This window comes from Somniosus microcephalus, chromosome 8 (assembly GCF_052327205.1).
Source record: "Somniosus microcephalus isolate GS21.2 chromosome 8, FLI_Smic_1.0, whole genome shotgun sequence".
Lineage (NCBI taxonomy): Eukaryota > Metazoa > Chordata > Chondrichthyes > Squaliformes > Somniosidae > Somniosus > Somniosus microcephalus.
Window position 1 is genome coordinate 75,207,219 of NC_140994.1, and position 25,000 is coordinate 75,232,218.

General features: G+C 53.3%; 1 protein-coding gene and 1 long non-coding RNA gene across 11 annotated transcripts in view; one reads left to right on the top strand and one right to left on the bottom strand.

The window, feature by feature from the left end:
* The window catches only part of pcdh15b (protocadherin-related 15b), a 1,235,959-nt gene that overhangs the window by 253,254 nt on the left and 957,705 nt on the right, over positions 1-25,000 (bottom strand). The window lies entirely within an intron of this gene.
* Positions 1-25,000, top strand: part of LOC147113651 (uncharacterized) — a 77,921-nt gene that overhangs the window by 45,254 nt on the left and 7,667 nt on the right. The window contains exon 2 of the long non-coding RNA XR_015079248.1: positions 6,001-6,139. This is a non-coding gene — a long non-coding RNA (uncharacterized LOC147113651). The remainder of the gene's footprint in view (positions 1-6,000; positions 6,140-25,000) is intronic.

The following is a 25,000-nucleotide window of genomic DNA, read 5'->3' on the forward strand; positions in this document are numbered from 1 at the left end:
GGGGAGGGGAAGAGAGAGAGCGACTGGGGGGGAAGAGAGAGAGCGACTGGGGGGGGAAGAGAGAGAGCGACTGGGGGGGGAAGAGAGAGAGCGACTGGGGGGGGAAGAGAGAGAGCGACTGGGGGGGAAGAGAGAGAGCGACTGGGGGGGAAAGAGAGGGGCGACTGGGGGGGAAAGAGAGAGAGCGACTGGGGGGGGAAGAGAGAGAGCGACTGGGGGGGGAAGAGAGAGAGCGACTGGGGGGGGAAGAGAGAGAGCGACTGGGGGGGGGAAGAGAGAGAGCGACTGGGGGGGGGAAGAGAGAGAGCGACTGGGGGGAAGAGAGAGAGCGACTGGGGGGGAAGAGAGAGAGCGACTGGGGGGGAAGAGAGAGAGCGACTGGGGGGGAAGAGAGAGAGCGACTGGGGGGGAAGAGAGAGAGCGACTGGGGGGGAAGAGAGAGAGCGACTGGGGGGGAAGAGAGAGAGCGACTGGGGGGGAAGAGAGAGAGCGACTGGGGGGGAAGAGAGAGAGCGACTGGGGGGGAAGAGAGAGAGCGACTGGGGGGGAAGAGAGAGAGAGCGACTGGGGGGGAAGAAGAGAGAGCGACTGGGGGGGAAAGAGAGAGAGCGGACTGGGGGGGAAAGAGAGAGAGCGACTGGGGGGGAAGAGAGAGAGAGCGACTGGGGGGGAAGAGAGAGAGCGACTGGGGGGGAAGAGAGAGAGCGACTGGGGGGGAAGAGAGAGAGCGACTGGGGGGGGAAGAGAGAGAGCGACTGGGGGGGAAGAGAGAGAGCGACTGGGGGGGGAAGAGAGAGAGCGACCTGGGGGGGAAGAGAGAGAGCGACTGGGGGGGGAAGAGAGAGAGCGACTGGGGGGGAAGAGAGAGAGCGACTGGGGGGGAAGAGAGAGAGCGACTGGGGGGGAAGAGAGAGAGCGACTGGGGGAAGGAGAGCGACTGGGGGGAAGAGAGAGAGCGACTGGGGGGAAGAGAGAGAGCGACTGGGGGGGAAGAGAGAGAGCGACTGGGGGGGAAGAGAGAGAGCGACTGGGGGGAAGAGAGAGAGCGACTGGGGGGGAAGAGAGAGAGCGAACTGGGGGGGAAGAGAGAGAGCGACTGGGGGGGGAAGAGAGAGAGCGACTGGGGGGGAAGAGAGAGAGCGACTGGGGGGGAAGAGAGAGAGCGACTGGGGGGGAAGAGAGAGAGCGACTGGGGGGGAAGAGAGAGAGCGACTGGGGGGGAAGAGAGAGAGCGACTGGGGGGGAAGAGAGAGAGCGACTGGGGGGGGAAGAGAGAGAGCGACTGGGGGGGGAAGAGAGAGAGCGACTGGGGGGGAAGAGAGAGAGCGACTGGGGGGGAAGAGAGAGAGCGACTGGGGGGGGGAAGAGAGAGAGCGACTGGGGGGGGGAAGAGAGAGAGCGACTGGGGGGGGGAAGAGAGAGAGCGACTGGGGGGGGAGAGGAAGAGAGAGAGAGCGACTGGGGGGGAAGAGAGAGAGCGACTGGGGGGGGAAGAGAGAGAGCGACTGGGGGGGAAGAGAGAGAGCGACTGGGGGGGAAGAGAGAGAGCGACTGGGGGGGAAGAAGAGAGAGCGACTGGGGGGAAAGAGAGAGAGCGACTGGGGGGGAAAGAGAGAGCGACTGGGGGGGAAAAGAGAGAGCGACTGGGGGGGAAGAGAGAGAGCGACTGGGGGGGAAGAGAGAGAGCGACTGGGGGGAAGAGAGAGAGCGACTGGGGGGGGAAGAGAGAGAGCGACTGGGGGGGAAGAGAGAGAGCGACTGGGGGGGAAGAGAGAGAGCGACTGGGGGGGGAAGAGAGAGAGCGACTGGGGGGGGGGAAGAGAGAGAGCGACTGGGGGGGGAAGAGAGAGAGCGACTGGGGGGGGAAGAGAGAGAGCGACTGGGGGGGAAGAGAGAGAGCGACTGGGGGGGAAAGAGAGAGAGCGACTGGGGGGAAGAGAGAGAGCGACTGGGGGGGAAGAGAGAGAGCGACTGGGGGGGGAAGAGAGAGAGCGACTGGGGGGGGAAGAGAGAGAGCGACTGGGGGGGAAGAGAGAGAGCGACTGGGGGGGAAGAGAGAGAGCGACTGGGGGGGAGAGAGAGAGCGACTGGGGGGAAGAGAGAGAGCGACTGGGGGGAAGAGAGAGAGCGACTGGGGGGGAAGAGAGAGAGCGACTGGGGGGGAGAGAGAGAGCGACTGGGGGGGAAGAGAGAGAGCGACTGGGGGGGAAGAGAGAGAGCGACTGGGGGGGAAGAGAGAGAGCGACTGGGGGGGAAGAGAGAGAGCGACTGGGGGGGGAGAGAGAGAGAGCGACTGGGGGGAAGAGAGAGCGACTGGGGGGGAAGAGAGAGAGCGACTGGGGGGGAAGAGAGAGAGAGCGACTGGGGGGGAAGAGAGAGAGCGACTGGGGGGGAAGAGAGAGAGCGACTGGGGGGGAAGAGAGAGAGCGACTGGGGGGGAAGAGAGAGAGCGACTGGGGGGGAAGAGAGAGAGCGACTGGGGGGGAAGAGAGAGAGCGACTGGGGGGGAAGAGAGAGAGCGACTGGGGGGGGAAGAGAGAGAGCGACTGGGGGGGGAAGAGAGAGAGCGACTGGGGGGGAAGAGAGAGAGCGACTGGGGGGGGAAGAGAGCGCGCGACTGGGGGGAAGAGAGCGCGCGACTGGGGGGGAAGAGAGAGAGCGCGACTGGGGGGAAGAGAGCGCGCGACTGGGGGGGAAGAGAGAGAGCGACTGGGGGGGAAGAGAGAGAGCGACTGGGGGGGAAGAGAGAGAGCGACTGGGGGGGAAGAGAGAGAGCGACTGGGGGGGAAGAGAGAGAGCGACTGGGGGGGGAAGAGGAGAGAGCGACTGGGGGGAAGAGAGAGAGCGACTGGGGGGGAAGAGAGAGAGCGACTGGGGGGGAAGAGAGAGAGCGACTGGGGGGGAAGAGAGAGAGCGACTGGGGGGGAAGAGAGAGAGCGACTGGGGGGGAAGAGAGAGAGCGACTGGGGGGGAAGAGAGAGAGCGACTGGGGGGAAGAGAGAGAGAGAGCGACTGGGGGGGAAGAGAGAGAGCGACTGGGGGGGAAGAGAGAGAGCGACTGGGGGGGGAAGAGAGAGAGCGACTGGGGGGAAGAGAGAGAGCGACTGGGGGGGAAGAGAGAGAGCGACTGGGGGGGAAGAGAGAGAGCGACTGGGGGGGAAGAGAGAGCGCGACTGGGGGGGGAAGAGAGAGCGCGACTGGGGGGAAGAGAGAGAGCGACTGGGGGGGAAGAGAGAGAGCGACTGGGGGGAAGAGAGAGAGCGACTGGGGGGGAAGAGAGAGAGCGACTGGGGGGGAAGAGAGAGAGCGACTGGGGGGGAAGAGAGAGAGCGACTGGGGGGGAAGAGAGAGAGCGACTGGGGGGGAAGAGAGAGAGCGACTGGGGGGGAAGAGAGAGAGCGACTGGGGGGAAGAGAGAGCGACTGGGGGGAAGAGAGAGAGCGACTGGGGGGGAAGAGAGAGCGACTGGGGGGGAAGAGAGAGCGACTGGGGGGGGAAGAGAGAGAGCGACTGGGGGGGGAAGAGAGAGAGCGACTGGGGGGGAAGAGAGAGAGCGACTGGGGGGAAGAGAGAGAGCGACGGGGGGGAAGAGAGAGAGCGACGGGGGGGGAAGAGAGAGAGCGACTGGGGGGAAGAGAGAGAGCGACTGGGGGGAAGAGAGAGAGCGACTGGGGGGAAGAGAGAGAGCGACTGGGGGGGAAGAGTGAGAGCGACTGGGGGGAAGAGAGAGAGCGACTGGGGGGAAGAGAGAGAGCGACTGGGGGGGGGAAGAGAGAGAGAGAGCGACTGGGGGGGAAGAGAGAGAGAGAGCGACTGGGGGGGAAGAGAGAGAGAGAGCGACTGGGGGGAGGGAAGAGAGAGAGCGACTGGGGGGGGGGAAGAGAGAGAGAGAGCGACTGGGGGGGAAGAGAGAGAGAGAGCGACTGGGGGGGGGGGAAGAGAGAGAGAGAGCGACGGGGGGGAAGAGAGAGAGAGAGAGTGCGACTGGGGGGGGAAAGAGAGAGAGAGAGCGACTGCGGGGGGGGGGAAGAGAGAAAGCGACTGGGGGGAAAGAGAGAGAGCGACTGGGGGGGAAGAGAGAGAGAGAGAGCGACTGGGGGGGAGGAGAGAGAGAGCGAGCGACTGGGGGGGAAGAGAGAGAGAGAGAGAGAGCGACTGGGGGGGAAGAGCGAGAGAGGAGCGACTGGGGGGGGAAAGAGAGAGAGAGAGCGCTGGGGGGGGAAGAGAGAGAGAGAGCGACTGGGGGGGAAGAGAGAGAGCGCGCGCCTGGGGGGGAAGAGAGAGAGAGAGAGCGCCTGGGGGGGAAGAGAGAGAGAGAGCGCCTGGGGGGGGAAAGAGAGAGAGCGCGCGACTGGGGGGGGGGGGGGGAAAGAGAGAGAGAGCGCGACTGGGGGGGGAAGAGAGAGAGAGAGCGCGACTGGGGGGGGGGGAAAGAGAGAGAGAGAGAGCGACTGGGGGGGAGAGAGAGAGAGCGCGACTGGGGGGGAAGAGAGAGAGAGAGCGACTGGGGGGGAAGAGAGAGAGAGCGCGACTGGGGGGGAAGAGAGAGAGAGAGAGCGACTGGGGGGGGGGGGGAAGAGAGAGAGAGAGAGAGAGAGAGAGCGACTGAGGGGGGAGAGAGAGAGAGAGAGAGAGCGACTGGGGGGGAAGAGAGAGAGCGAGCGACTGGGGGGGGAAGAGAGAGAGACCCATGGTGGAATAGCTTGGACAGTGTGTAGCCCTGATGTGGTGTGCACTGCCTCCCATGGTGGAATAGCTTGGCCAGTGTGTAGCCCTGATGTGGTGTGCACTGCCTCCCATGGTGTAAAGTGCAGAATGTGCAATTGATGTTCATGACTGTCCCATAGCTGCTGGCTGAGGGCTGGCCATTAGGGCTTTCAGGTCCCTTTGCCCATCATGTCAGGTGTACATGCAAGGATGAGGAGGAGACTGGAAAGGGTACTCACCCTGACAATCCTGGTCAGGTCACTGAACTTCTTCCGGCATTGGACATTGTCCCTGGGGGCATCGCCGGTGGCCGACACCCTGCGGGCGACCTCCCTCCAGGCTTTCCTATAGACGCTGGTGGTGAGGCTTCCTGCCAGTGTCCGGGAACAAGATGTGCTGTCTCTTCTCCAAGGCCGTCACCATCACCTTCAAGTCATGGGCTGAGAAGCGCAGGGCACGCTCACGGGCCTTCTGTACCGTTGCCATGGCTCCTTCTGCTCACCAGCAGTGTTCAGGCCTAGCTGGAAGGCTGCAGTGTGCAGGCCGTTGCAGCAGACCAAGTCGACCCTTCCCCCCTTTAAGAGCTGCCCGGCGCCACGGTGTCTGCTGTCAATCAAGAAATGACCGCACCTGCGCTGCGCCCGGCCTCGGCGCTATCCCTCAGCACCGCCGGCTTTGCGCCTAAAGGTAGTTGTGTAACGCCAGTTTTAGCGCTCGAGCAAACTCTTAGGGCGAAGCTACTGAATATCGGCGAAGTGGCCTCGACTTTGCGCCGGTCGCAAACTTTAGCGCCTCGCCCGACTTTACCGCCCAAAACTGGCTATACTGAATTTCTAGGCCAAGGTTGGTTAGACTTGCAAGAGGCATTGAGAAACTTTGGCATGGAATTTCCTGGAACGTTTCAGCAGAAGAGCGGAGTTGCAGCATTTTTGTTCAGAGGAAATCTACGCATAACTGTTACGCTGGTTTTACGCAGGAACATCACCACGTGCAAATTCTCTCGATCATTTGCATCGGTTCCGAATTATTTCTGCTGAAATCCCACTTGGCTGATTAACAAGCTATGCCCCCCACCCCCCACCATATGTAAAAGACCAGAGAATGTGGGTTTCCTGCATTTATGGCAGTTCTGAACAGGTATAAATTTACACCCGAAATTTTAGGCACAGCTGAATCTAAAGTCACTATTTCTGGTGTCTTATAGTGATTTTTAAGCAATTTTTTTTATTTCTCCTTACTGAGACCTGCAATGCACTTTCTAGACCTTTGAATGCTTTTTCAATTCTTTTGCAGTGCGATCTAGGAAAATCCAGGCCTTTGTCCTTGAATAACTTGAAAGGAACAAGATTTCCACTGCCCCACCAAAGAGGGTTGGAGGAGAGCAAGAGGAAATGCTCAGTGAGAGATTGGGATCAGAGAGATACAGCTGAATGTAGAGTGAAATCATTAGCAAAATGTTTGATAGGATACGATTTATGCAAAATTAATTCCTGGTAGCTGCTGGGGACATAGAAAGAAATTATACTGAATCAATAAACAACAGGCTCCTCCTAATTCAACAAGTAATATTGGTTAAACAAGCAATGGATTTAATGTTATGCCTAGAAGAGGTATGTGCCAAAACTGACTGAGAGAGAGGACAACAGGGAAAGGGTCACTGACAGCATTTGTGCAGAACCTTTTGAATGAGGTGCAGCTGTCGTATATTTTGCATTTCTAGCAAAAGCAGAGGGTAGGCCTTCAGCCTCAATAACCCTCATCAAATAGTTCCAGTCTGGTCGAGGACTAAAAACCAGACACATCACTTCTTACGTTATCAAAGCCAAATCTTTCTGCAAGTAGATTGCAGCGTGGAGAGAACGATCATGCTGCTAATACTTGGTTGAATTCAGGGCCAAGAGTTGGTTGCTTGCTGCAGGCTGCCAAGCATGGTCAGAATATTCCAGTACTGGATAAATATAGGGGGAAATTTGAACCTAACCTTCCTGTCGGAATCGAGCGGAATATCGATTTTCCACCCCACCCAATATTGCTCTCTGTTTACATCAATGGAGATTAAAACCGGGCGGGGTGTAAAACCAGTGCTGCGCCCGATCCCGTCAGTTTCCCGATGGGTGGGTTAGGTTAAAATTGCTCCCATAAGCACTGGAATCATTTACCGCCCGGTGAGTTAGTTTAATATTACCGCCATCCGCTTTGGAGAACACAGTGGGTTAAAATTTGTCATTGTTGCGTCCGTTTCCCGTACAGAAAACGGGGGGGGGGGGGCAAAAATTATCCATTTTGCAGGGTTATGCCCTGTGCTCAAGAACGCTGGAAAAATATTTGCCGGAATAATGGCATCGGACAATTTTCAGGCATCTGGGAGACCGCCTCAAACAGGTGTTAGGCCCCTTGCATAAGATAATGAGTGGTCTGACGCCTGTGTTAGGACCCCTCAGGGAAACTGGGCTGCCCTGCACGGATTCCCAGGCATGGATACAGCCACCACCAGAACGGTAAGATCAAATTTTTCCTTTAAATTCACGTGTAGACAGGAGCAAGACTGCTCCTCCCAGCTCCACAGCATTCCTGACAACTACTGCCGGCCACGAGTGGTCATGTCGCACTCTCCTCCCGGCTCCCTCCACAGCAGTTACTGCCAGTGAGGCAAGCAGCCCAAAATTGGCTTTCCAAAATAGGCGAGCTGCCTGTGGAGGCGCGACAGGCCCCTTATTGAAATCAGGCCTGTGGTCCAATTTCAGGCCGGCCTCGGGCCTCGCTCTTGGGATGTGCAGTGCCTGCCCAGCACTGATTCTGAGCCTGAAAACCGGCCAAGACAAAATTTCCACCCCAGTGATCAGTGATACTGTCAAGTAGGATTGGGCTCTCTGGAAACATCCAGTGCTCGATTTTGCCAGTGTGGGTGGTGTAGTGTATGTAACCGTCTACCTTTAAGAGACTATTGTATGTAACCGTTCACCTTTAAGAGAACTATTTCAGGTGTGGCACTACTTGTTTGGCTTCTGTATACGGTAATACCGACGGTGACCACACCGGTATATAAGTGCTGTGGCATGATTTATAGGGCAGATTCGCCTTGACCTTCGAATAGTAAAGTCCTGTTGTATGTTACTCTTGAAGTCTGTGTCGTAATTAATTGCACAACCCACAGACTTTACAGTGGCGACGAGTCCGATCGTACCCTGCGGCAACAATAATTTCAAAGCAACGAAAGAGCGTCGAAAAGAGGCAACTGCCCTCGTCATTCGGCTGGGAGAAAACTCAAGGCTGCAGCAGTAGAAAGGAGGAAGACTTTAGCGACAAAAACTTCCATCAGCAACAGGCACTGACTGTCCCTTCTGCCACGGTGACTGTGAGTAGGGAAAGTGAACAGAATAGCCGGAGGATAAGGGCTGGGCACTCGACCACGGTCGAGGGGGAAAAGGAGCCGGACAAAAAGTCAGGTCCAACGGCGTCGTGAGAGACCGCGACCGGCGGGAAAAGCCGGGTGGTGACCGAAGCCACGAAGCGCTGCGACCGGGAGCGTAGGCGCGGGAAGAGAGAAACTCAGCCGCAGCCGGGGAGAGAAGCACCGGACTGCGAGAGGGCTGGGAGGCGCGATTGGGGTCCGAGCGAGCGGGAGAGGCAGAGCCGACCAAGAGAGACTGCGCGAGAGCCAGTCCAGCGGCTGAACTGTCCTCCGTCAACAGGGTGTAACCAGCGCCGGTAGAGCCGAGCGAGCGGGAGAGAGAGGCAGAACCGAGCAAGGGGAACTGTGCGAGAGCCAGTCCAGCGGCTGAACTGTCCTCCGTCAACGGGGTGTACCCAGCGCCGGTAGAGCCGAGCGAGCGGGAGAGACAGAGCCGAGCAAGGGGAACTGTGCGAGAGCCAGCCCAGCGGCTGAACCTGTTCGCCGGCAACGGGGTACCCAGAGCCGGTCGCCCTGCCATAAAATTAAAAAAAAAAGGGAAAGCCTTGAAGCCGACGCGCAGGCTGTGAACCTGAAAGCCAGCGGCCGTCGCCCGTGGGGAAAGTGTACCCCTCCCGCCAGGGAAGAAACGCGGGAAGCCGCCATTAGGCGGGGAAGAAGACAGAAGCGGGAAACCGCCATTGAAGTGGGCGGGGAAAGAAGATAAGAGCGGGAAACCGCCATTTTCGCGGGAAAACCGCCATCTTAGAAAAAAAAGAAATAATAATTTAAAGAAATACTTGTGTTGTTCCCAAAGAGAGGGAGATGCCTAAGCGTGGTAACATCAACGATTTTAATTCCGAGGTAGAAGACTGGGCCACGTACGTGGAACGCATTGAGATCTATTGTGAGGCCAATAAAATAGAAGATGACAAAGCTATAACCTTGCTGAACTCAATGGGCGCAAAGACATACAGGCTCTTGAAGCATCTACTAGCACCAGCTAAACCGGCGGATCAGACTTTCGATGATATTGTGGCTGTCCTGAAGGACCACTTGAACCCTACACCGTTGATGTTGGCTGAACGATTCAAATTCTATGCGAGAACGCAACGGAAAGACGAAAGCAACGCAGAATACTTGGTCGAACTGCGTAGACTAGCGAAATACTGCCAGTTTGGAGGGAATCTGACAGAGGCATTGCGAGACAAGTTCGTGTGCGGGTTGGCAAAGGAAGGAACGCAAAAGCGACTACTCGAAGAGAACGACCTTACACTTGACAGAGCTGTCCTTATTGCAGCATCGCACGAAGCCGCAGCGCAGGGAACTGCGGAAATGCAGCTAAAGACAGCAGCACTAAGTGTGGATCAAATTACCTCGACAACAACAAAATGCTATCGTTGTGGGAAGACAACACACGACCAGAACCAATGCTGGTTTAAGAACCAGGAATGTAGGAAATGTGGCAAACTGGGTCACATAGCTAAGGTATGCCGGTCAGGGAAGAAGACCAACAACCAAAGGACCAACAACCAAAGGAAGCCATCACAGGAAAGGTACAACAAGGTACACAAGGTGGCTGAGAAGAGTTCAGATGAACAGAATTCAGACTCAGACCCAAACGGCCAGGAGCTGGGTAGTCTGAGAATTCACAATGTGAGTAAGGAAGCTGACCTACAAACTATCTGGGTCATGCTAAAAATAGCTGGAATCCAAGTGAAAATGGAGTTGGACACTGGATCAGCTCTATCAGTCATAAATCGAAGGGATTACCACCGGCTATTCTCACATATACCCTTAGGAGATACCAAGTTCGTATTGCAGACATACACGGGGCATAAAGTATACCCCATGGGGAAGATAAGAGTCAAAGTGAGAGATAGGGGTAAAGAACACCCAAGAATGAACTTATACGTACATGAGGGAGGACCACCACTTCTAGGACGGGAGTGGATCAAGAAAATAGACATGGAATGGCACTATCTAAAAGCCATAACGAGTGAGGACTCGGTGCAGACAAGCAGCTCAGATTCTGAAACGGATGACGATAAGACCAACCCAAATATGAAAGACAAGGCTGAAATGGACTTGCCGACGAAGGTTGGAAAAACGAAGGCACGCATAAAGGCTTATGCTCCAGAGAAGAACAAAGTTTCAGAACAGAACTCCACCGAACAACGGCAACCTAGTTTGACAGAAAATTCTGAGCCTGTTCAAGTTACGGACATATCCATGATGGAAGAACACCGAGCTCGGACTCAAACTTATTTCAAATTACGACAACAATTAGAACAATTGAGTTACCGTCTCGTACAAGAGATGAAAACAATGAAAAAGTTCTATGACACCGAATGGGAGAATCTGGAAAGACAACAGAAGCAGCTAGCTCAAGCAGAGAGCGACCATAGAGCCATCGTGACCAATTACCAATCACATCTCCCTTATGATGTTCAGGAGTTAGAATATTTGCATGATCTAGAGATACAGCATAAAGGCAAACCACGCTACACTGAGGATTTTGTTCTGCAATTGGAGACGGAGCAAGTGCAGGCAAGGTTAAGAGAAGCTGAATCGCAGTGTGCACTTAAAGAGATGCAGAAAAAAATCTTGGACATAGAAAAGAGAAACGCTTCTTCACCTGATGAGAATAATGTGGCCATGTTGCAAGAGGAGCTTATAGGGGCGAAACTGAAAGAAGCTAAGCAAAGGATGTTGGAACTTGAAACACAGAACCAAATCAGCAGTAACCAGCTATGTCGAGCAGAGAAGGAGTGCAATGGTCTACAGGAGAAGATGCAATATCTCTCAGCCCAGAATAAGGGACTACTCACTCAGTTAAATGAAAGTAAAGGGAAAATGGCTGAGATAGACTGCAAGAATAAAGAAGATTTGATGGCAGTGAGACTTCGAGAGGCAGATAGCATAGCAGCCTTGGCTGAACTCCAACAGAAAATTGCGAAAGAAGCAAATGAAGAGGAATCTTCAGGAAGCCAGGATTTTATTCCAGTTCTTCTCTACGACTCCTTACAAGCAGAGTGTGAGAAGTTGAAAGAACAGTATGAACAGGCCCAGGCTACAATTCTGGAGGGGGTTAACTCGGCAACCTCCGAAAAGCTAGTTTCAGTAGAAGCATATGAGCAACTAAAGGTTGAACATGAGCAAGAAGTCCAAAGGCTGCAGGAAATTCTTGATGAGCTCAAGGCCAAGACAGACTCATCGGTAGAAGTTCCATCCATAGAGGAGAAATTAGAGGTGAAAGACATGGCAGAACATGAAAGGCAAGATGTCCAAGAACTCAGAAAATTATTGAAGGAAACCCAAGACAAATGAGGCGGCAATGACCGAGGTTCAACAACTTGAAGAACAGATTCAACTGGGAATCCTTTCAGCGGAAGAAAAGGAAACTGTAAGAAACACAGAGACTGTAAGACATGAGCTAGAGAGCACCATGGCACAAGAGCTAGATAGCATCATGGCACAACTTCTCCGAGCGCTGAAAGCCAAAGTCCAAGAGGAAAAGAAGGTGAAAGCATTGGAGGAAAAGGTGGATGAAATGGAGAAGACTCTGATTCACAGTGTTCCCGCGGAAGAGTTAACGGTCAGCCAACTCCTTCATATGTTGAGGGACAAGACTCTGCAATGGGAACAATCTGAACACGAGCTTCAATCTTCAGAGGGAAGGAGTTCGGAGCTATCAAAAGTTACGGATATAGCTGAGGGTGCAACACGGATTTTACTGGGATGCCAAAAGTACGCTGAATCACATCAATGGGAACAACAGACTGTTGAAACAGATGCTCCAGTAGAAGGATTGAATAGCCCGATCAATCAATCTCCGATGGAAGGGGAAGTATTGAAGCCATTAGTGAAGGATTTGCAGGAAACCCAGGAAGAGTGGGATGAATATGAACGCATAAAGAAGTCTCTTCAGGAAAGATGTCTAGGGAGGGAACAACCGTCGGCTAACGTCCAGTGGGGTAAGGAAGAAGTAGCAGGCCCTCTCGCTAGACTAGCTCAGGATGACACCGAATATTACAATGACCTGTTGAGTGACACGGAATATTACGAGGACTTGGTCTGCCCAGCTTGTGATGAAAACTCCCAAAGTGCAGAAATCAGGATGAAGCACTTAAAGTCTAAAGAACATAGGGAGATGGTGGCGCTACAGTTGGCAGCTGTTAAGGGAGCCCCGAGAGTCTCCAAGAAGCAAAAGAGGAAAAGACGAAGCCGAAGATGATAACCATCTAAATCATTATTACTTCTAATGGGAAAGTAGGGAAAAATTACGAAGGCAGTCCAGCTGTTTGTAAAAGTCAGCACTGCTGGTTCAGCAGGACGGAAGTTCAAGCTGTTACGTCAAGGGAAAGACTATTGGATGAGTCACGCTAGCAATGTGAACCGGCTATACCACAGAGATGTTGTTCGGACCGAGTCAAGACCAGAGACTGAATCTGTGAACTGTTCCCACAGAGACTGAACCTGTGAACTGTTTTCTGCAGAGACTATATCTGTAAATTGTTTTACATGAAGTTGAATATATGTTATGTTTAATGGGGAATACGTATGTTGTAAGCTAAAAAGGGAGGATTGTAGTGTATGTAACCGTCTACCTTTAAGAGACTATTGTATGTAACCGTTCACCTTTAAGAGAACTATTTTAGGTGTGGCACTACTTGTTTGGCTTCTGTATACGGTAATACCGACGGTGACCACACCGGTATATAAGTGCTGTGGCATGATTTATAGGGCAGATTCGCCCTGACGTTCGAATAGTAAAGTCCTGTTGTATGTTACTCCTGAAGTCTGTGTCGTAATTAATTGCACAACCCACAGACTTTACAGGTGGGCTGGGGCGTGTCAGGTGGCATTCGTGTCAGGACCCCGACTCCGAAGTGAAGTGGGGAAAAAGTGCGATTTTCCCCTAATTGGGCAATTGATTTCCAGCGTGTGGGAACCCCTGGCCCAATGAGTCTTTTCATCCAGAAAGTCGCCTCCGATGATGTCATCAATGCTGCTGGATTTAAGGCCTGCAAGCAGCCTTGCTTCTTCTGGAGACTGCAAAATTTATGGCCATTGTTTTGATCGCTTCATTGATCGACTATGTCCACCAGAAGGCCAAAGTGTGCTCCACGCTTCGATGAGCCCTCCCTCCAAGCTCTGGTGGAAGGAGCAAGATCCAATAAGGAGGTGCTCTTCCCTTCCTCGAGGAGAAAAAAGCCACCCCAGCAGACTAAAGCTGTGTGGCTGCAAGTGGCCCAGGAGGCCAACTCCATCTCAATGAGCCGCAGAACCTGGCTGCAATGCAGGAAGAGGTTTCATGACCTTCTCCGCACAGGAAAAGTGAGTATGACTTTCCCATCACCCTCAATCTGATTCCCATCGCCTCTCCTCACCAGCACTCTGCTTTGCCAACCTCTTCCTCCACATCCCACTTGACACTTACATCCCTGCACCCTTACCCATTCCCTCTCTCTCTATGTTCACATTCACTTGACTATTCGACCATGCAGCCCTCACACTCCCTATCACTGTGATGCAACAACAACAACTTTCAACACACAGGGAGGGCCCTTTGTCTCCTTCTAAGCATCTATGCTATGGATTCTCTACACTCACTCCTTCATTCTCACTCAAACTCCACTTGTGTCCCTCATTGCAGGAAAAGAGAGCTCACAATAAGAGGGAAAGAGCCATGACAGGAGGAGGGCCACCCTCAGTAGCCCAGCTCACCCCCTGGGAGGAGGCAGCCCTGGAAATTGCCGAGATCGAGGATGATTCCCAAGTGGGGGACGGACAGACGGGCGCGTCACAGCAAGCTGGTGACAGAATAGTTTGGCATCTCTCTCATTGACATTGCATGAGTCACTGATAATGATTCTGATGCTCTAACAGATTGACTTATGACCATCTGCATTATTCAATGTGCATGTAACCTTGACCTCACATCTCTAACTCTTTCCTTTACTCCCCCACAGGACCATCGAAAGCCCCCGTCCCCACTGTCCAGGAGGAACAGCCTGAGCCTCCAGACTCCTCAGAGGAAGCTGCAAACGCTGAGGGCGCAGCGTCAGCAGAATTCAGCGCACCCAGCACCAGCGCAGACACTCACACGTCGGTGGAACCTTCGCGAGATACAGTAGTGTTGTCACCTGGTGCATAATAGCTCACAAGTGAGCATCAGCAGATGGTGGAGACAGGGACAGCAGTGGAGAATCCTTGTCGGAGGGCACAGGACTCTGCCAGCTCGGCTCAGCTGCATGTCGACCCTATGCCTCCGGGTCCATCCAGAAGGAGAGCGGTGCTGGAACTCCAGGAACAGGTGCAGGCATCTCTGGCTTGTTTTGTCTCCAGTGTTGCTGCGAGTGTGGAGCGAATGGAAGAGTCCATCGCGAACATGAGCAGAGCCTTTGTGGAGGTATTAGCGCATGAACATATCACCGCGGAAAGGATGGCTACCTCTGTGGTAAGGCTGGCTACCATAGAGGAGAGGATGGCTACGGTAGAGGAGAGGATGGCTACGGGCATGGAGGAGCTTAGTCGCCAGGGTCTTGAAAACATGGTCAGTGTTCAGAATAGAATAACATTTCTTGAGGAGCGATGGCCAGCTATTGAGCATACAAACCAGACCTTCATGGAAGTCCTCTGGAGTAGGACTTCCAGTGCAGAAACGGATCCTCATGGCCCCCCTGCAGTGCAGCAAGGTGCTGTCAAGCCACTTGCTAGCTCTGAAGTGGGGCTGACCCATAAGAGGGATGTTGGTGGCAGACAACAAGGAAGTGGAGCTCCTCTCCAAGCGCTCACACGACCATGCCACTGCAAAGCCCTTGGTCAGAGCCCCACCAGGGTACACACCCAACTGAGATGGGCGTCTCAGCCCTCTGCACAGCCGCAGGAGCAGCAGACTGATGCGGAGCCCTCACAGGTTCACAACCCCAGAGGACGCCCGCCAAATGTGTCGAGACAGGAGCAGCAAGAAAGTGAGCAAGGGGCCACCACATCTGCTGAAGCCACAGGGGAAGTACCACGTAGGAGCACGCGTAAGAGGAAGATAAAGCGCAAGTAGTCACAAGGGTAGTCACTTGGGTGTTGTGATGTATTGTTTTTTGACTAGCCATCCTTGTCATGGTATCATAAACAAATTTGATGGCAAACTGTTGAAGTTGTAGCCTGTGTCATGTCGCAAATGTGACTTCCACATTGAGGGCTTAGGGCGACTTGTAATTGTCGGTATGGTGGTCAGAGTAATAGTAATCTGCAGGTTCTTGTCCATTGTCGATGGTCTGGTAAGAAGGTGCGAGGCAAAAGTATTTGATTGTGCAGGCCAAGCAAATCTGGCCAATACGAGTGCGTCCCTTGCATCCCAGCCAGCAATGTAGTCGCGTGCTGGCGCCTTCTGGCCTGTGCAGCCTCAGGTGGGTGAGCAGCAGCTTGGCACTCCTGTTGTTGCTGCTGCTGTTGGTGCTGCTGTTGCTCATGGGTCTGCTGCTGCCACGGCTGGTCTTCATCCAAATCTGATGTCCAGGAGGAAAGGAAACAAATGGTTCCCATGCTTCTGGTATATGCCTCAGTTGAGGAAGTGCTCAGTCAAGGTGGGGAGAGGGGTTTCCCAGCAGGTCACAGTGGAGATGGGTGTCAGGTTCCAAACTTCCACAACAATGAGTAGGCCTGCTAGAAGTTCCCCCAGACCGGAGACAAAAAAGTTCTGCCACCTGCAAATGATGATTCGTGAAAAGTCCTTTTTAATGGTGGAGCTGCAGCTGTAGCTGTAAGTAAGCAGTCCACTTGTGAGGCCGCCAGGATTACCTGGCGTGTTCCAGAGAAGGCATGTAGGATGGGGGAAATGTCTAAAAATCAGAAAGGCTTCTCAAAATGGGATTATAGAGGCAATTAAGTGGTTGTTAAAGGCCTTAAGGGCCTATCCTGCCTCTTGGAGGTGGGATGGAAACGGGGTCTGAAACCTCAATTCTGGGAAAATTGTGCGGAGGCGGGATCGGGCCCGGCCGCCATTTTTTGTGATTTTGACAACTCACGCCTCCACAGCCGCCTCCTCAGGCCTGGTAAAATCGAGCCCCCAGTTTCTACCAGCTTTTACAGTGCGTCTATCACTTATTTAGTCCATGTAGATTAGATGCGATAACTAAGCTAAGAAGATGAAAGTTTTTAACTGAATGTGCCGTACAACACATAATAGATTAGAGATGGGTGGTCAACATTGCACTCCATTTTCTTGATAGAGGTACTGATTTGGCCTTTGCAGCACTGAATATAGCACACTATTTATCCACAGAAAATGCTGGAAAAACTCAGCAGGTCAGGCAACATCCGTGGAGAGAAATTTGAGTTGACATTTCGGGTTGGACCCTTCTTCAAAACTGGAAAGAAAAGAAGCTAGATCGGAGGCAGGGCTGCGATCGGACAAAAGAATAAAAGAAACAAAAGAGGTAAAAGAGATTAGAAGCTAGACGAGATGGTAACAGGCTGGGATTAGGTGTAAAGTGTACTGGCAGGGCAAAAGATAGCTGCCAGGTGTGAGAGAGAAACAAAAGGAAAGGGAGGGGGGGGGGGAAAGGAGTGGAACAATTACAAGAGAAAATGAAATGGGGGCCGACCTTATGATCTGAAATTGTTGAACTCGATATTGAGTCCGGAAGGCTGCAGACTGCCTAATCGGAAGATGAAGTGCTGTTCCTCGAGTTTACGTTGAGCTTCCGTGGAACAATACAAGAGGCCAAGGACGGTGAGGTCCGAGTGGGAATGGAGCGGTGAATTAAAATGACAGGCGACCGGAAGCTCGGGGTCACCCTTACGGACTGAACGGAGGTGTTCCGCAAAGCGGTCACCCAATCTGCGTTTGGTCTCCCCAATGTAGAGGAGACCGCATCGTGAGCAGCGAATACAGTATACTAGATTGCGAGAAGTACAAGTAAATCGCTGTTTCACCTGGAAGGGGTGTTTGGGGCCCTGGACAGTGGGAAGGGGGGAGGTATAGGAGCTTCCGGTCGCCTGTCATTTTAATTCACCGCTCCATTCCCACTCGGACCTCACCGTCCTTGGCCTCTTGTATTGTTCCACGGAAGCTCAACGTAAACTCGAGGAACAGCACCTCATCTTCCGATTAGGCAGTCTGCAGCCTTCCGGACTCAATATCGAGTTCAACAATTTCAGATCATAAGGTCGGCCCCCATTTCATTTTCTCTTGTAATTGTTCCACTCCTTTTCCCCCCCACTTTTCCTTTTGTTTCTCTCTCACACCTGGCAGCTATCTTTTGCCCTGCCAGTACACTTTACACCTAATCCCAGCCTATTACCATCTCGTCTAGCTTCTAATCTCTTTTACTTCTTTTGTTTCTTTTATTCTTTTGTCCGATCGCAGCCCTGCCTCCGATCTAGTTTCTTTTCTTTCCAGTTTTGAAGAAGGGTCCAACCCGAAACGTCAACTCAAATTTCTCTCCACGGATGTTGCCTGACCTGCTGAGTTTTTCCAGCATTTTCTGTTGTTATTTCGGATTTCCAACATCTGCAGTATTTTGCTATCACACTATTTATCCATCCACTTTCCAATTCTCTCTGTCCCTGCTCGCAGTAATTCAGTCACTGCACTCAGTTATCCCTTGTCTTTATGTTTTATTCTGAAAAATTACTGGTCAGACACAATCTGGGACCAGGCATTTGCTGTAGACTCATTGCCCACAGTGCTATCATAAATGGGAGCAGTGGACAGTGGACAATACTCTCACTTCTTCACTTCTTACTAGTTCATAAAGGAGCAGAGATAAACCCCGAGGCCCATGATATATATTCATGATGCAATTCTGTTCCAACAACAACATGTCACGTATATAGACGTCTTTACAGAAGCTTTGGTCTGTGCTGGAACCTCCAACTTGGTTCTAAAGCATAAAAGACTGTTAAGAAGAAGTGATGAGAACTAGGGCTCGAAATTCGGCTGCTTTGCATCTTCTGTTAGTGCCTGCGGGAGGCGGTAACAGGGCACTGAGGGCTTACCGACCGGGCGTGGCGAATTCAGCGACGCCTGCGAGCTTCCCTGGCGGTTTTGCACTGGCGCTAACACTTACCGCCTCGGTCTCTAGCGCCCTGTAGATCGTGATATCATCAAGTACGCAGCGCACCGTTACCACCCCGGATGTGAAATTCGATACCGCCCCCTGCTGCATCGCCGGGCGTAGACAACGGCAGCAGCTGGAGGCGTTGTCACCTCGGCTGGCCACTTGGGGAGCGATAATTAAAGGCAGTGGTGGTCAGATAGGCCAAACTTTATTCTTTGCACCAGCCTGGTGCCTGCTGAAAGTTTTTGAAACCTCATTGCTGCGCGATGCCTAAGCCCTCCACTCTCTGAGAGTGACTGGGGCTGTAATGGAAGTCGCGCAGGTCCCCTGGCCCCACAGAACTAAGAAGAAGAATGTTGTAAACCATCACTGGCCCTTCCCTTTAAGTGAGGGAAGGAGCCTCTGATGCCGATAGCACTGCACTGCACTGCACTTTCTTAAGCACTCTGTTGCTACCGCCCCTCTCACACACTTTAGCGCCCTAAGAGAAGTGGTTAGCGCTTGATTTAGTGCTCCACTTCCCTCTTGGAGTGCTAAAACTGCATTTCATGGGAGGAGAGAATGATTTGTGCCTGGCGCTAATTTTTTAACTTTTAGGGGGAAAAATTCGGTTGCTTTGTGCCTCCCGTTAGCACCCTCAGGGCGCTAACAGGGGGCACAAAGCAACTAGCGCCCGGGCGTAGCGCCGCCAGCGCCTCCCATGAAATTTAGCGGGAGGTTAGCGGCGGTGGTAACCATTAGCGCCTCATGACACTGCGCCGCCGACGATGACGGCATCGCCATGTGCAGTGCCCCGCTCGCACCCCGGCCGTGATCTTCGGTGGCGCCACCCGACTTACCGCCGGACGTTATGTCCGACGGGGTCAGGGGGGCCTACCTGTGGCCAGGGCGGTGCTAGTTAAAGGGGAGGTGGCGGGCAGCCATTTTTGTTGCTGGCTGCCTGCCAGCACCTGCCTGCTTTGCCGTCCCCGGCCTTCTGTGCAGCCCCCCCACGGAGTGCCGGCTGCGCTCCGTGAGCCCGGCACTGCTCTTGAGTGCCGGGCTCTTTTGCAGGCACTCTGATCCCCGGTGGCCCAGCTGGGCTCCGGGTTGCGCTGCGCAAGACCCTTCACCTTTAAGAAGGGGAGGAAGGCCTGCAGTACCGTGGCACATAGCGCCGCGATATTCCCTCGCAGCGCCCTAAGAGGGAGGCAGGGCACCTCCAGTAGCACCCTGCTTTCCTCTTGGTGTGCTACCATTCAATTTTGGCTGCGAGGGTGCTAAATTTTTTGGGGCGCGCGACTCAATTTTTCCCCAAGTGCCCCAAACGGGGCTATCCCGACTTTCTCCCCCCTAGTATCTTATATTAAATGTAGGGATTTTCAAAATTCAGTGGAATAAAGTGATATTGTAGGAATTAATGAATTCCGACAAGTAACAGAGATCGACACAAGAGAACAATCAAACAGGTCTTTACTCAAAAGGAGATGCCACGAGGACTGACTGGGCAGTCTCGTGGTTTGCGACGTGACATCATCGCGTTTGCCCACGTTTTCCCGCGCTCTTAAAGGGGCCATGCCCCATACATGCGAACTCTATATACAAAACACAGTAATGCCTAACACAATGGTACAGGATTAGGCTGGTGTTAGAACATCGTTAAAAGAGGATTATATACAGATAGCCAGAGTCATTCAATGGTTCTGCCACATGCGTCCCCGCAGAATTCGCTTTAACGGACAAAGTCAAACGGTGAGGGGGTCTGACAAGCCTGTCAGGACGACTCCTGTACTCTCGAGGCAGAGGCTGCTGGGTGGCTGGCGGTCTGGTGAGCGGTCGCACTTGGTCTGCCGTAACGACGACGGGTGGCCGACCCCGTCTCGGCGGTTGTGCTGTCTCGGCGGGGCGGTCGAGGTCCAAATGTGCTGGCTTTAAACGGTCGACCGAAATGTGGTCTGGTTTACTACCGACATCTACCGTGAAGGATTTGTCCCCTGCTTCCAACACGCGGAAGGGACCGGTATATGGGGCCTTGAGCGGATCCCTATTGCGTCATGGCGAATAAAAACGTATTCAGCCTTGTGAAGCTTCGTAGGAACGTGTGACCTCTGCGGCCCGTGGTGCGAAGTGGGCACCGGTGCGAAACATCTGGCCGCCTCTTGGTGACTAGCAAGCTGGGCAGACGCGGACCATTGCTCCGTCGACGTTGGTAGGAAGTCCCCTGGGACCCACAGCGGCTGACCATACACAAGCTCCACTGATGGAGTGAAGGTCTTCTTTGGGGGCCGTGCGAAAGCCCAACAAGACCCATGGTAGCTTGTCTGCCCATCCAACATCCTGGAGGCTGGCTGTTAGGGCGGCCGTCATTGACTGGTGGAAGCGTTCGCAGAGGCCATTCGCCTGTGGGTGGTAGGCTGTGGTGCGGTGTAACTTGACACCGAGTCCTTGGGCCACTGCATTCCAGAGTTCGGAGGAAAACTGCAGTCCCCTGTCTGACGAAATATCGGCGGGTACTCTGAAACGGGCGATCCAGGAGGAAATGAACGCCCTGGCCATGTCCGCCGAAGTAGTGGATGACAGGGGGACCGCCTCCGGCCATCTGGTGGTGCGGTCAACCATGGTCAGGATGTGTGAAAAACCATGGGAGGGTGGGAGTGGTAGTCCGACGCGTCGGTGGTGAGGGCAATGGTGGCTCCTGGCAGCGGGTGCGCCAGCATAGTCGCGTTGGCTAAGGCGCTTTTGGTGTTGGCGAACGCTCAGGCCATGTCATCCGTCCAGTCTACCGGGTTCTTGCCAGTCTTGCCCTTGAGGGCCTCGTACAGGGGCTGCATGAGGAGTGCCGCCTTAGGCACGAAACGGTGGTAAAAATTTACCATGCCTAGGAATTCCTGCAGGGCCTTTATGTTCTGCGGGCGTGGAAAGGATGTCACCGCCTCTACCAAGTGCAACATATCCAAGTTTGCTGACGATACAAAGATGGGAGGGAAAGCAGTGAGTGAGGAGGACATAAAAAACCTGCAAAAGGACATAGACAGGCTAAGTGAGTGGGCAGCAATTTGGCAGATGGAATATAATGCTGGAAAGTGTGAGGTTATGCACTTTGGCAGAAAAAATCAAAGAGCAAGTTATTATCTAAATGGAGAGAAACTGCAAAGTGCTACAGTACAAAGGGATCTGGGGGTCCTGGTGCATGAAACACAGAAGGTTAGTATGCAGGTACAGCAGGTGATCAGGAAGGCCAATGGAATCTTGGCTTTTATTGGAAGGGGGATGGAGTATAAAAGCAGGGAAGTCTTGCTTCAGTTATACAGGGTACTGGTGAGGCCACACCTGGAATACTGCGTACAGTTTTGGTTTCCATATTTAAGAAAAGATATACTTGATCTCGAGGCAGTTCAGAGAAGGTTCACTCGGTTGATTCCGGAGATGAGAGGGTTGACTTATGAGGAAAGGTTGAGTAGGTTGGGCCTCTACTCATTGGAATTCAGAAGAATGAGAGGCGATCTTATTGAAACATATAAGATTGTGAGGGGGCTTGATCGGGTGGATGTGGTGAGGATGTTTCCACTGATGGGTGAGACTAGAACTAGGGGGCATAATCTTAGAATAAGGGGCTGCCCTTTCAAAACTGAGATGAGGAGAAACTTCTTCACTCAGAGGGTAGTAAATCTATGGAATTTGCTACCCCAGAGAGCTGTGGAAGCTGCGACATTAAATAAATTTAAAATGGAGATAGACAGTTTCCTAGCTGATAAGGGAATTAGGGGTTACGGGGGAGCGGGCAGGGAAGTGGACGTGAGTCTAGGTTCGGATCAGCCATGATCCTATTGCATGGCGGAGCAGGCCCGAGGGGCCGTATGGCCTACTGCTGCTCCTACTTCTTATGTTCTTATGTACCTTCGAAGGTAAAGGAACTGCTCTCTCTGAGGTGATGCGATGCCCCAGGAAGTCAATTTGGTGCAGGCCAAACTGACACTTGGCCAGGTTGATAATCAGGCCGTGTTGGCTGAGGTGTCGAAAAAGGGTGCGTAGGTGACAGGTATGTTCTTCCTTAGTAGGACTGGCAATTAGAATATCGTCCAGGTAGACGAAGAGGAACTTGAGGTCCCGCAGCACGGAGTCCATCAGGCGTTGGAAAGCCTGGGCGGCGTTCTTTAACCCAAACGGCATCCGTAAAAACTCGAAGAGGCCGAATGGGGTGATGACTGCGGTCTTCTGGACGTCTTGTTGATGAACTGGGACCTGGTGGTAGCCCCGGACAAGGTCGACTTTTGAGAACACGGTGTTCCCTGCCAAATGGGCAGAGAAATCCTGGATATGGGGGATCGGGTACCGATCAGGAGTGGTGGCGTCATTTAGTCGTCGATAGTCGCCGTATGGCCGCCATCCGCCGCCAGGCGGCCGCCATCCGCCGCCAGGCTTCGGGACGATATGGAGGAGTGAAGACCAGGGGTTATTCAACCGGCGAATAATCCCTAACCGTTCCATGGTTGCAAACTCCGCCTTTGCGACCGCCAGCTTGCCAGGTTCTAGGCGCCGGGCCCGCGCGTAGACCGGGGGGCCGTTGGTGGTGATATCGTGTTCCACACCATGTTTCGTGGCTGTGGAGGAGAACGTGGGTCTTGTCAGGTCGGGGAATTCGCTGAGCAGGCGAGCGAACTCATCAGGAGTCGGGAAAGCACAGGAGACGGTGCGTGATGTCGTGTTACTGCGGTAACACGGAAGAGAATTAAAAGTTGCTGTGTTGATCAGCCGCCGGTTCCGAACGTCGACCAGGGGGCTGTTGGCGCACAGGAAATCCGCGCCGAGGAGGGGCTGGGAAACTTTGGCCGTAACAAACTCCGAGTGAAAACGTTGCCCCCTGAGGCACAACTCCACTCGCCGTCTGCCGAAGGTCTGAATTGTTCCGCCATTGGCCGCTTCAAGGGCAGGGCCGTGATTCCCCGTCTGCACATCGAGGGCGGACGCGGGTAAAACGCTGCACTGCGCTCCGGTGTTTCACAGAAACCAACGACCAGAGAGTATCAGTGATAAAGAGCAATTTTCCCGCGTTGCCGATCGCCATCGCGGCCGCGGGGTGCCCGTTAGACCCATTCCTCGGTGGTCGCAGTGTCAGTCGTTGTTTTTTTGGGGGAAAACTGCAGGGAGGGTGGCAACGCTTCGCTTTCGCGCCGAACTGCGCGTGGTAGAAACACAGCCCAGCAGGCGGACGAGCTGGGGCGGTGTCTGCAGGGGATGGGTGCCCCGTGGCGGCGCTGTGCTGCCGAGTTACAGTGAAAATTTTGTCAGCCTCCGCAGCGAGTGTTGCGCAGTCTTCAGTTTCAGATCTGGCCAGGGCAGCTTGTACCTGTTCAGGCAGTTGGCTGAGGAAAATCTCACGGAATAGGAAACATTCCCGTTCTGAGCCCAGGAGTGTGAGCATTTGGCTCATCAACTCTGAAGGCTTGGAGTCCCGAGCCTGGGCATAGCGAGTAATCGACAGGCGCACTCCGATTTTGTGAGCCCGAAAACCTGCAGTAACCGCGCTTTGAGGGTTTCATACTTGCGCTCCGTAGGGGGGTTTTCGAGGAGGCTGACAATCCGAGAGGCGGTAGAGCTGTCGAGTGCGGGGACCACGTAAAGATACTTGGTCTGATCCACATCGATGTTCCTCAGGGCGAACTGGGCCTCGACCTGAATAAACCACGAGGGCGCCTGCTGCTCCCAGAACTGCGGTAGCTTTAGCGAAACGGTGTTTGCTTCCATGCTGTGCTCTTCTTTTGTGAAAACGTTCACAAAAACGGGGTCACCAATGTAGGAATTAACGAATTCCTATGAATAACGGAGATTGACACAAGAGAACAATCAAACAGGTCTTTACTCAAAGGAGATGCCACGAGGACTGACTGGGCAGTCCTGTGGTTTGCGACTTGACGTCATCGCGTTTGCCCGCGTTTTCCTGCGCTCTTAAAGGGGCACACCCCATACATGCAAATTCTATATACAAAACACAGTAATGCCTAACACAATGGTACAGGTTTAGGCTGGTGTTAGAACATCGTTAAAGAGAATTATATACAGTTAGCCAGAGTCATTCAGTGGTTCTGCCACAGTATGTTAATTACCTGCATGCCCATTCACCCTATTCTCCATTTTCTAGGAGTACTAAAAAAAAAATTTGTCACCTGGTACTGGTGTTACACTGGACACCTGCCCTGCTCGACCATACAGGAGCTCATATAAATGGCAGATTCTCTTAAAGTAGGCAACGCCACATCACTGAACTCAGCAGAAGCTTCCAACAGAATTGCTGGAGATGAGCACATACTGCCTTTAGCACTCACCCCCGTAATTGGGAGGCCTACAGCTGGGTCTGAGGGAGCATGTTTGGCAGGCTCTCTCAGGTCTGTGGCAAGTCTCAAGCTGGTGCACTGAGGAGCTTTAAGCTGGCAGATGAGTTGGAGTGCATTGAGGAAAATCAGGTGGAGAGGATCTCAAACCCATAACGTTAATGGATGGAAAATCAGCAGGACGGGTGTGCAATGCTACCACTGCTTTTCCTTGATGCGCTCTGCCTGGGCGATTATTTAACGTCCAAACATGAGAGAAGAAAATCTGCCCCAATGTGTTTACAATATTTTTGAAAGATCAAACGGAGGAAATCTTCATGATCATATTTTGGGTGCTGTTACATGTAGTTACCAGAAGAGCTCTTAATCCATAAGACATTCATTAGAGTAAGGTCAGCACTTTGCCATAGGTACACAGAGACAATGAAAGCATGGGTCCCCTGGACTACAGTTGTGCGCGTCTTTGTGATCAAATCCAGAACTACTCTGGCAGAGGACAGGCAGCGGGTGCTCTGCCCACATTTATA